This window comes from Nuphar pumila, chromosome 12 (genome assembly GCF_984573655.1).
Source record: "Nuphar pumila chromosome 12, dmNupPumi1.hap1.1, whole genome shotgun sequence".
In the NCBI taxonomy this organism is placed as follows: Eukaryota; Viridiplantae; Streptophyta; class Magnoliopsida; order Nymphaeales; family Nymphaeaceae; genus Nuphar; species Nuphar pumila.
Genome location: NC_143260.1, coordinates 38,543,904 through 38,554,636, shown reverse-complemented (window position 1 = coordinate 38,554,636; position 10,733 = coordinate 38,543,904).

Below are 10,733 nucleotides of genomic sequence, written 5' to 3'. Positions count from 1 at the left end.
TGTGTTCTTACTGTAAAATCACGAGACCAGACGCAATGCTCACGTGGAACAAGAAAGCATCAGCCATCATGTTGCCTATTTTGGACAACGCACAGGAAATCAGAAAAATCAATTTCCTAACAAGAACCATCAGTTCAACTTTAAAGGGCATGAATTTATTTAGGCTGGGCAATCCACTAGCAAGAATGAAATAACTGGTGGATCTAAATCTGTTCTTAAAAATCAGACTGGATCAAATCAGAAAAAAATCTAATAAAGACAAGGGAGTTGTGTGTCGAATATGCAACAAACCAAATCATCATGCCATAAATTGTTGGCATAGGTTTAATTAAGTTTTTCAAGATGATGACATACCTCAGGTGCTTGCAACTATAAAAAATTCTGAAGGCCAAGATCATACATGGTTCCTAGATCTGAGTGCATCTGTTCATGTTACTTGGATTCAGGTAAGCTCGACAAACTCTTTAAATATTTGGGTCCCAAAAAAATCATGATAGGAGATGGCAGTAAGTTGGACATCACACAAATAGCGTCGGTTAACCTGAAATGCAGAGATAAGTCATTAATGTTAGAAAGTGTTCTTGTCATTCTCAAAATAAAGAATTTTTTTATTTCTATTAGTTAGTTAACCTCGAATATATCATATGTTGTTAAATTCTCATTTGATGGCTTTATGATTAAGGACAAAGGCAACAACATGGTGATAATGATGGGTAGTAGGATCGGGGATCTCTATGAACTCAAACCAGCCGCCAAGGAAGTTTTCTTTTCAACTAGATTTTGTTTAACTAATAAAGAGGTATGGCACTAGCTGCTTGGGCATCCTCACATGTAGGTAGTTGATTTTTTGAGTAGAAATAAATTTATTTCAATGAACTCTCTAAGTTGCAAGGCATCTATGTGCGTTAGTTGTTAAATAGGGAAGATGTGTAGACTCTCATTTAGTTTGGTTAAAGATCATTGTCATGAACTTTTTGGAAAAATACATTGTGACTTGTGGGGGCCAGCTCCAGTTTTTTCGATGCAAAAATTTTAATTTTATGCAATTTTTGTAGACTAGTTTTCTCGATTTTCTTGGATCTATCCATTGAGGCATAAATTTGAACTTTTTTCAAAGTTTGTTGAGTTTCATAAGATGGTAAAAAATCAGTTTGAGAAAAATATAAAAATATTTCAAACTAATGAGGGAGAGAATTCAATAGTAGAGAACTTGAGCTTTATGTTAAAAACCATGGGATTCATCATCAAAAGGCATGTCTTTTGATAAATCAATTACCATCTTCTAATATTCGAATGAAGTCTGCATTTGAAATGTTGTTTCAAAAAATTTCTGACTACAGTAGCCTTCACATTTTTTGTTGTAGAAGCTTTCCATTCTTCAAAGATTACAACAAAATAAATTTGTACCCAAGTCAGTGCCATGTATTTTTCTGGGATATGATAAGATCCATAAGGGATATAGATGCCTTTACCCCACTTTTAGAAGTGTATTCATTTTGCATCATGTAGCATTTGATGAATTTGTTTTTCCATATAAAAAACCTGGACAAGTATTTTCCTTAGGTGAAGTTATCAGTTTTCAGGAATGAGATAAGCAAAATCATCACCTTGATTTTCATAATAGTGCTGTTGTAAGTACTGAAATATGTATGTTGGACGTTGGGAACAGCTTCGCTCACAATGAGAGTCTTGGTAATGGTATGACCAGCACTCTCAACTCATCATATGAGTTGAAGTTAATTACTTTCAAGAACGTCTGAATCATATGGTGATTCTGTTTCGAATATTGAACAACAAGCAAACTCCGTACAAGTTGAGGTTGCTTCTCATATTGATTCTGGTGGGTCTGACGTAAATCGGGATGGTTGGGTGGAAAATATTCACCCTATGGTCACGAAGTCCAAGGAGGGAATTGGCAAGCCTGATCCAAAGTATTTATTGGCATTGACTATTCCCCATTAAAACAGCTGGGTTGGGTCCAAGCTATGAAAGATGAGTTAGATGCTCTTAACCAAAATGACACTTGGGATCTCGTTCCTAGGACACCTTATATGAATGTGATTAAAACTAAGTGGGTCTATAAAACCAAACTCAAGAGTGATCACAGTTTAAAATGTCTTAAGGCTCGTCTTGTGGTAAAGGGATTCAATCAAATTCTTGGAATTGATTTCCTTGAGACTTTTTCTCCGGTTATTAAACATGCCACCATCTGGATTGTTCTCTCCGTAGCTTTATTTTATAAATGAGAACTTCGGTAACTTGACATTAAGAATGTGTTTCTTCATGGACATTTGCATCAAACAGTTTTCATTGAACAATCGCCTGGATTTGTTGATCTTGAGAGAGCTACTTGGGTTTGCAAGCTCAAACGAGTGATTTATGGCCTCAAGCAAATCCTTTTTACTTTCAATGGGTTTTTTCTCAAATGTTGATGACTCATCATTATTCATTTGTCAAAATTCCAATGGGGTTATTATTCTGTTACTATATGTTGATGTCATTATCTTTATTGTGAGCAATCCTAATTTTCCTTGGGAATTTGTTGATACAGTTGGTTAAGAGTTTAGTATGAAAGATCTTGGGTTACTTTATTTTTTCCTTGGCATAGAAGTTCATAAATTTTCAGGTGGTTTATTTTTAAATAAAAAAAGATATGATTATGAACTTATGGATCAGGCTCAAATGGTTGGGTCCAAACAATATCAACTCCCATGGTTTCCAATATTCAACCCACTAAGGATGGAGAACTTGAATTTTTTTATCCTACTTTGTACTGAAGTCTCATCGAAGGATTGCAATATTTAACGTTCACTTCACCTGATATTTCCTTTAGCATTAACTATGTAAGTCTGTTTATGAAAAATCCTACCTATTTTCACTTCCAGATGGTCAAGAGAATTTTGTATTATGTTCATGGAACTATTGAGTTGTGGATCCCTTTTTTGGCTTAGTCATCTCGATTTATATGTCTTCTTTGATGCCGATTGGGCAGGGTGCTCGCTTACTCGAAGGTCCACTATGAGATATTGTCCCTTTCTTGGAGCATATTGTATATATTGGAGTGCTAAGAAGCAGACTTCAGTAGCTCGATGTAGCTCAAAGGTTGAATACAAGGCTATGGCATCTGCTAATGTGAAACTCATGTGGTTCACTTTCCTGTTACGGGAGTCCGGCATATATTTATCAAAATCCCTAAATCTTTTGTGTGATAATTTATCTGCTCTTTATATATCCATCAAACATGTCTTCTACTCTCACGTGAAGCATGTCGAAATTAGGGATGGCAGTGGACCGGGGGAAAGCGGGGCCCCGCCCCGCCTCGCCCCGTTTGGACCGGGGATGAAGGGTATGAAACGGGGATGGAGGCGGGGGTGGAGGATAAATTCCATCCCTGCCGTGGAGGCGGGGCGGGGGTGGACGTGCACTTTTCCTCGCCCAGCCATGATCCCCGCCTAATCCCCGCCCCGACCACTTTTCCCCGCAATATCCCCGCCCCGCCCCGCCTCATCCCCGTTTGGACCGGGGATGGAGGCGGGGGTGGAGGATAAAATCCATCCCCGCCGCGGAGGCAGGGCGGGGGTGGAGGATAAAATTTTGAGGCAGGGAGGGGGTGGAAACCTTGTCCCCCGCCCCGCCCCGCCCCACTGCCATCCCCAGTCGAAATTGATTATCATTTTGTTAGGGAGAAGGCCACTCTAGGATCCTTAAAGACTATGTTTCCTCCAAAAATCAAGTTGCATCTTTGCTCAAGCTCTACCAAGGCTGGATCTTGTGCACATGAGGGACAAACTCGATCTATGGGATCCTCCCACACCCAGTTTGAGAGGGGCTGATAATGGAAAGAGAGTTGGACGTCCTGCTCTCAAGAAAGGCAAGATTGAACGTCCTGCTCATGAGAAAGGCAAGCCTGATCCTGAATGGCGTGTTCTCTGTGGAAGGCTGTGAAGAGGGAAGGTGTATGCAGGACTCTAATGAATAAGGAAAGTTTGTTGGACCTGAATCCTAATGAAGAAGGAAAGTGTGTGCAGCAGGTGGAACTAAATCCTAATGAAGAAGGAAAGTGTGTGCATCTAGGTCTGAATTTCAATAAAGAAGGAAAGTGTGCAGGATTTTAATAGAGAAGGCAACAACATTATTACCAAAACTAAATAATGTTGTTAGCAAGTCATTTAAAAGAGAAAAACGTTGAGTGTGAATCTGGTAATGATTGTAAGAGTGTGTTCTTGAATAAAAGAGAGAGCACCCTGCATGAGAGAGCTTTGAGTGCTTCTATTGACCCGTAGACATAGGTGGTAATACACCGAACCACGTTAATTCTGTCTCCTTCATTCCTTGAGTGTGTTTGTTTTTAGTATTTTCATCACTCAAGTCATATAACGGTTGCTTGCATCATGTCCTAAACACAATGCTAATTTACAGAAGCATTTTTTATAACCAATAAACCAAATACAAATAATAAAAATAGAGATCAATCCATCAGTTTTGGATGCCCTTCAACTGACTACCTCTTTTTTATTTCTTCTCTTTGCCAACTAATTTTCTTCCTGTTATTCACATATAGACCCATAAGAATAAGGGTTTTGATGGCTTATTTGATATGTTATTTAAGATTTGCAATAAAATGCTACCAAAGTAAAAGCGGAACACGCCATTTATCACCTGAGACCCGAAATTCATGTTTAGACAGGAAATAGAAATATTCTGAATGGCGGTATTGTAACAAAAGGTAGTATATTCCTTCAAAGGACATGATAAACTTTGGAATCAATCTCACAATTCCATTGTTTCATTCGCCATCATCATTAACTCCACCAAGCACCATGTTTTTGGTTAACTACAGGCCTAACTTAAGACAAGTCATGTTGCCACCCCCTCTTTGATAATATTACTTTTCAATTCAGACAGGACAGTTTTACTTCTTTCAGTCAATATTGTGATGCTCTTTTCTTTCTTTCTTTCTCTCACCACAAATTTTGTAGAACTAACAAAGATGTCTTCTTCTTATATTTCCAATTCACAAATCTTGCAGAACTCTGAAACCATACACATTACAAACTTTGGAAGTTTAATGCACTAAAGCCTTGGGTCCTCACCATAGTTATCAGGTTCTCTACTTTAAGTAGCAAACCATGACCAACAATCCAATCTTCGACTAAAAAATAATTAAAAAATACTTTATGTCAATACAAGTGTTAAAACCATTAAAATAATATTAAGATTTTAATTTTAAGCATTTTTTATATTTATTAAAAATAGCCGATTCAGATTAGTATCTTATCAATTTTCTGCTGATACCAACTGACAACATTGGTTAAAAACTCACAGTTCATGTATAATTTTAGCTTTGCAGCAAAGAAAGGACTAGGTTGTATATATGAAGTTTACATGCAACTTTCCTTTGTAAGCATTTTATTAAAATGAGTCTTTTCAGGTCAATTTCAAGCTAGTGAAAGTGGACACGAATCTACCTTGTTCCGTATTTAACTTTATTTTGTCAAGATCCTGTTAGACGTAATCATATACATGTTGTTTGTCCAGTAATTAATAACAAATATGATGATAATTGCCATAACAAATAATGCCTCTTTGGTGTCTGCTTTTAAACTAATCTTCACTGTCTCTTGCTAATTGTAACAATAATAATTGTGATAATAACAGTAACAACATTGATTTTGTCGCCTAGATTAACCTGCGAGCACACATGCAAGCATATGTAATCTCTCTCTCTCTCTCTCTCTCTCTCTCTCTCTCTACAAAATATGGGGGATTGAGAGCGCGAGTTGTCTTCTATCAATCAGTCTCTCTTGGATACAACCTATATGAATGCATCAGATATTGAAAGCCTCAATGCTAGATCAGTTGAACTGACTCTTATAGTGCAATCTTGGCATCTAAAGGATGAGATTCGTTGGAAGCAGCGGTCAAGGGTGACTTGGCTTAAAGCGAGTGACGGGAATACAAGGTTCTTTCATTCTTTAGCGTCTCACAGGCATCGAAGACATGTGATTCATTCTATTTATATCAATGGTGTCTCCTTTTCGGGCGATCAGGTAATCAATGTTGTCACCAACTATTTCTCTAACATGTATTCCTGCAACCAAGCTACAGGTAGCAATATGGGTACGAGTTTATTTTTTTCCATGGATCGAGCGCTCTCCAACTCGATTCAAGGGTTGTTCACTGAAAAACAAATTGTCTCGGCGGTGCGAGATTCGTATGGGTAGAAAGCTTCAGGATTTGATGAGTATCTAGTGGATTTCTTTCGTATATTCTGACAATGCGTTAATAGTGACATTCTTAGTGTCTTCGCTGAGTTTTATCGCAATGGCCGATTGTCAGTTCATTCTCACCTAGCAATTGTGTCGCTTATTCCTAAAAAGGAAGCCGCATCGGATATCTCACGATTTCGCCCTATATCAGTGTTAGGGAGTTTATATTGCATTATCGCCAAGGTCTTGGCTAATAGGATGCGGTCAGTCGCTCCTAGGATTTTTTTGGAGGCTCAGCTTGCCTTCATTCCTAACAGAAGGCTTCAACATTCCTTCATTTTGGCCACAGAAGTGTTGCACTCTCTTAAGATCAGCGGGGGGGGCTTCTTCACTCTTAAGCTTGACTTTCATAAAGCTTACGACTCGGTTTATTGGTCGTTTCTCTTCAACATGTTGGCAAACTTGGGCTTCGATAGGCGTTTCTCTAGCTGGGTGCATGAGCTGGTAACAAATGCCCAGTCACATATTCAGATCAATGGGGTCAAGGGAAAATAGTTCAAACTTGGTCATGGTCTTTGGCAAGGATGTCCTCTCTCTCTGTTACTCTTTAACGTCGTCTCTAAAGGCCTTGTGATTTTGGTTAAGAGGGCAATGAAGAGTGGTCTAATTGAGTCTCTCGGTATACAGAAGTGTCGTAGTCAGATTCTGACCTACGCTGATGACATAATTATCTTCGGAAGAGCTTTCATCCAACAAATGTTAAGATTCAAGCTTGTCCTTTTTTTTCTATCGATGTCAGGTCTATCCATGAACTACGATAAGTGTTGTCTATCCATGGTCAATGCCCCTCCATCAATGCTGGACATGGGCCAGCGGATATTCGGGTACTCAGTATCGAAAAACTCTTTTTCTTATCTGGGTCTGCCGCTTCAAATCCGTCGTGTAACAACGGCAGCCTAGAGCGCTACTATTCAAAGGGTTCAAAATAAAATATCGGGTTGTCAAGCTTTCTACCTTTCTATCGCGGGTAAACTGACTCTCATCAAGCACATTCTTTCTACTATGCCAGATTTTTTTATGTTTATGTTCTTGATGCCTATGGGGGTTAGTAAGAAGCTAGCTCGGGTAGTGGCGAACTTCCTGTGGTCTGGGCGAGGTCCCAACAACAAGCGTCACCTAATAGGGTGAGACATACTTCGACTTCCCCTATATAAGGGGGTTCGGGAATCAAGGATCCCCGGCTGAGGAGTATGATTCTCGTCGTGAAACAGAGATGGCTTGCACACCAATCTGGGTCCCCGTGTGCAAGCGTGCTTCTAGCTAAATACGGAGTTGTGGAATCGTTGGTGGAGGCCACAAACGTGCGTCAGCGAACAATGTCAAAGCTTCGTCGATCATGGATCCAAGCATGGTTTGCGGTTTTGTCACATAATGGAAATGTTGACTCGCAGTCTCAGTTCTTTAGACGCAACTTTGCTCCGAACGGATCTTTCCACTCAAAAGAAGGCTACCTCGCTCTCCTTCCGTCGGGGGTGGATCGGGTCCCAACGAGCCTGATCTGAGGCAAGGGTCTGACTTCGAGATCATGTTTCCTGGCTTGACTAATCTTACATGATCGGGTGCAGACTGAAAATTTCTTCAAATCCATCGGATTCCATGTGCCGAGTAAATGTGTGTTGTGCGAGGCGGTCGAAGAATCTGCGTTTCACCTTTTTTGGGAGTGCTCTGTTTTTCAAAACATCTTTAAGGTGACTTGGAATAAGTCGGGGGTCAGCGTGCGCCAGGAATTGTTCACCAGCGATTTGTTGTGGGGTCCTCAGCCAGTTCGTCATTGCAACAAATGACGGATTATTTGGCGAACTTGGCTTCTCTCGTCATGGTGGGCCGTATGGATGACTCGCAACAATGCTATTTTTTGGCATATTCCGGCAGTGTTCAACAAAATGGTGAACCTTATTTTGGCAGACGTGTACGTCATTCTACGCATCAGCATCCCTGATCTACAGCACAATCTGCCTCCAGGGACCACTCATGATCCAGGTGATGCTCGACGACTAACTGTATTTTTTCTTGTTTCTCTTTTTTCCTTTTTTCCTTTTTTCCTTTTTTCCTTTTTCATTTCTCTTTTTCTCGTTTTCTCTTTTTCTCTTTTTTTCCTTCTTTTTGGGGCTCCTTGGCATATCTTGGGCCTTTTTGGTTATCCGATAGGTTCAATGTTGGTTGAACCTGTTTCTTAATGTTGATGGTTATAGTCTCTCTCTCTCTCTCTCTCTCTCTCTCTCTCTCTCTGAGAGTGGGCTCTGTTCCTTTCATTTTCATAACCATTGGGCTTTGATAAGTTCATTCCCTAAGGATCTAAACCTCACACATAACAGGAGCAAGATTGGTTATTTCTGACTTGGATTCAAGTCCAGATCCAACTCAACTTTTGCATAAATTTTTCAGAAATCAAACTCGAATTAACAAATCAGTCTAGCCCAGGTCTTGTCCAGCTAGTTCTGGATATAGACCTGAACTCATGTGTCGGTTCTTAAGTTCACGGTGATCAAGGCCAACACAAATTAGATCTCTTTTTCACTAAAGTTAGTCAAATGTCTATAACATAGTATTTTTTTTTTATGACGAGGAACCCTTGCTGAGAACTGGGTCATTTAATGGGCCGTCCACCTGCAAGGTAAACCCTGGTTGGGAACACCGACACCCAAGTCCTTACGGAGCCTACCAGTTAAAGAAGTAGAAGTAAACCCATGTGAGTTGGGGTGCCAACGGGTCTGATTTTGTTTGGAACCAGGTTGAGATTATGGTACCGGGTCCAGACCTGAGTCTAATTATACCCACCATAAGAGAAACCATAGCCGGATCCTGTCATGATTACATGAACTAGACCCGGACCATACCCGGTAAAATAATATTTGTTATCATTTTTACATTGAAAATTTGTGGATCTTAATTGGAACTCAGGTCGGGCCTGAGTCTGGTATGAAATTTCACAAACTATACCTGACTCCATATATTAATTGGATTCTTCAGGTCTGACCCGGTTTCTAATAGGGCCTTATTATTTATCAACAAACCCTGACCCTATAGGGTTCAGTATGGGTCAGGTACAGGTCAAACCCGACCCATTGACACTCCATATGAGTAAAAGAAGTTGTTGTCCCCACTCTCTTTTAAGCACCGTGGGTGTTTGGGTGATGATAAATATGCTTCAAATTCCTTTGCAGCACTTGATTTACTGAGGGGCATAGTTTTTTTTTTATTTTGAAAGGCAAGCTGGGGTTAGGCAAACCCTTTCCAGTTATTATTCAGCGTACCATTGGGTTTTGAACCTGCAAAGTCCCACCACAAGGAGACACGCACTGACAGCTCCTACCAACCATGCGGAGCCCCCATTGGTACTTAGGGCATTGTTCCTTCATGCTTCAGATGCACGTGCGCACACACACACGTGGGCGCATGAATGCAGACACAAAATCTAGTGCCGTTGGATCGTTACACCATTTGGTAACTTGAAGAAGTCTGAAGCCATGATGATTTTGGGTATGAACTGGGTTGAGCTTTTATGAGTTCAAAGTATGAAATGGGTTGGGTCCACAACCATTCAGGTATAAACTGGTTCCATTTGGTACAAGATTAGGTTTGTGTTGGGTTTAATTCAGTATTAAATAACATTTAGTTCAGACTCGACAAAAAGTTCTATAACCACTAGAATGAGAATTGTAAATATAAGAACTAGAGTGTGAACCAAGATTTTCATGTTTTTTTTTTTTCTTAATCTGACCATACTAATGTGATCTACATGCTTGGTTTTAAAAGGACCAGCTCTTGAATCATCCAATGGTCATACATGAGCAGGAAAAAATCGATATCTAGGAATTTTTGCATGAACGCCTGTAAATTGAATGTTATAAGCATCATAATTCTATATCTTCAACCTTCCAATTTGAGAGAGGATCAGGTTCAAGTAAAGAAAACTGTTCAAGGTTCCTTGGATGTCGTTCATCATGGAAATGAACGGCACCTAAAACCCTTTAAAAGGACAGACTTTTTCTAGATGGGTCCCACAAGACTTTTAAAGACAGAATTTTCTAATATTATCATAATCAAATCGGCAGACCCAAATCAATCCGCTTCAGTGTCAAAACAGGCCGTAATAAGAAATCGGCCAATTCACACCTGAATCGGACTGATTCGAGCTAAATTGGGATTGAATCAGCTGTTTTTGTATTTTTTTTATTTTGCTATGATTTTTAGATTAAAAAAAAAAAAGAAACCGACCAATTCAGCGTAATTCAATTCGAGCCTGAATCGGTCAATTTTCTGAATCTTTTTGAAAATTGATTCAGTTCATAAACCGATTCTGACAGGATTTTTTCATAAGAAAATTGCATAAGAAAACATGATTTTTGAAAAAGTAGTTTTAAAGAAAGAATATGTCAGAAGGAACTATTGAAGCGGTTTTCAAACTCAAACTAGGTCAAGACTGTAAAACCTAGACACACACACACACATATATATATAGAT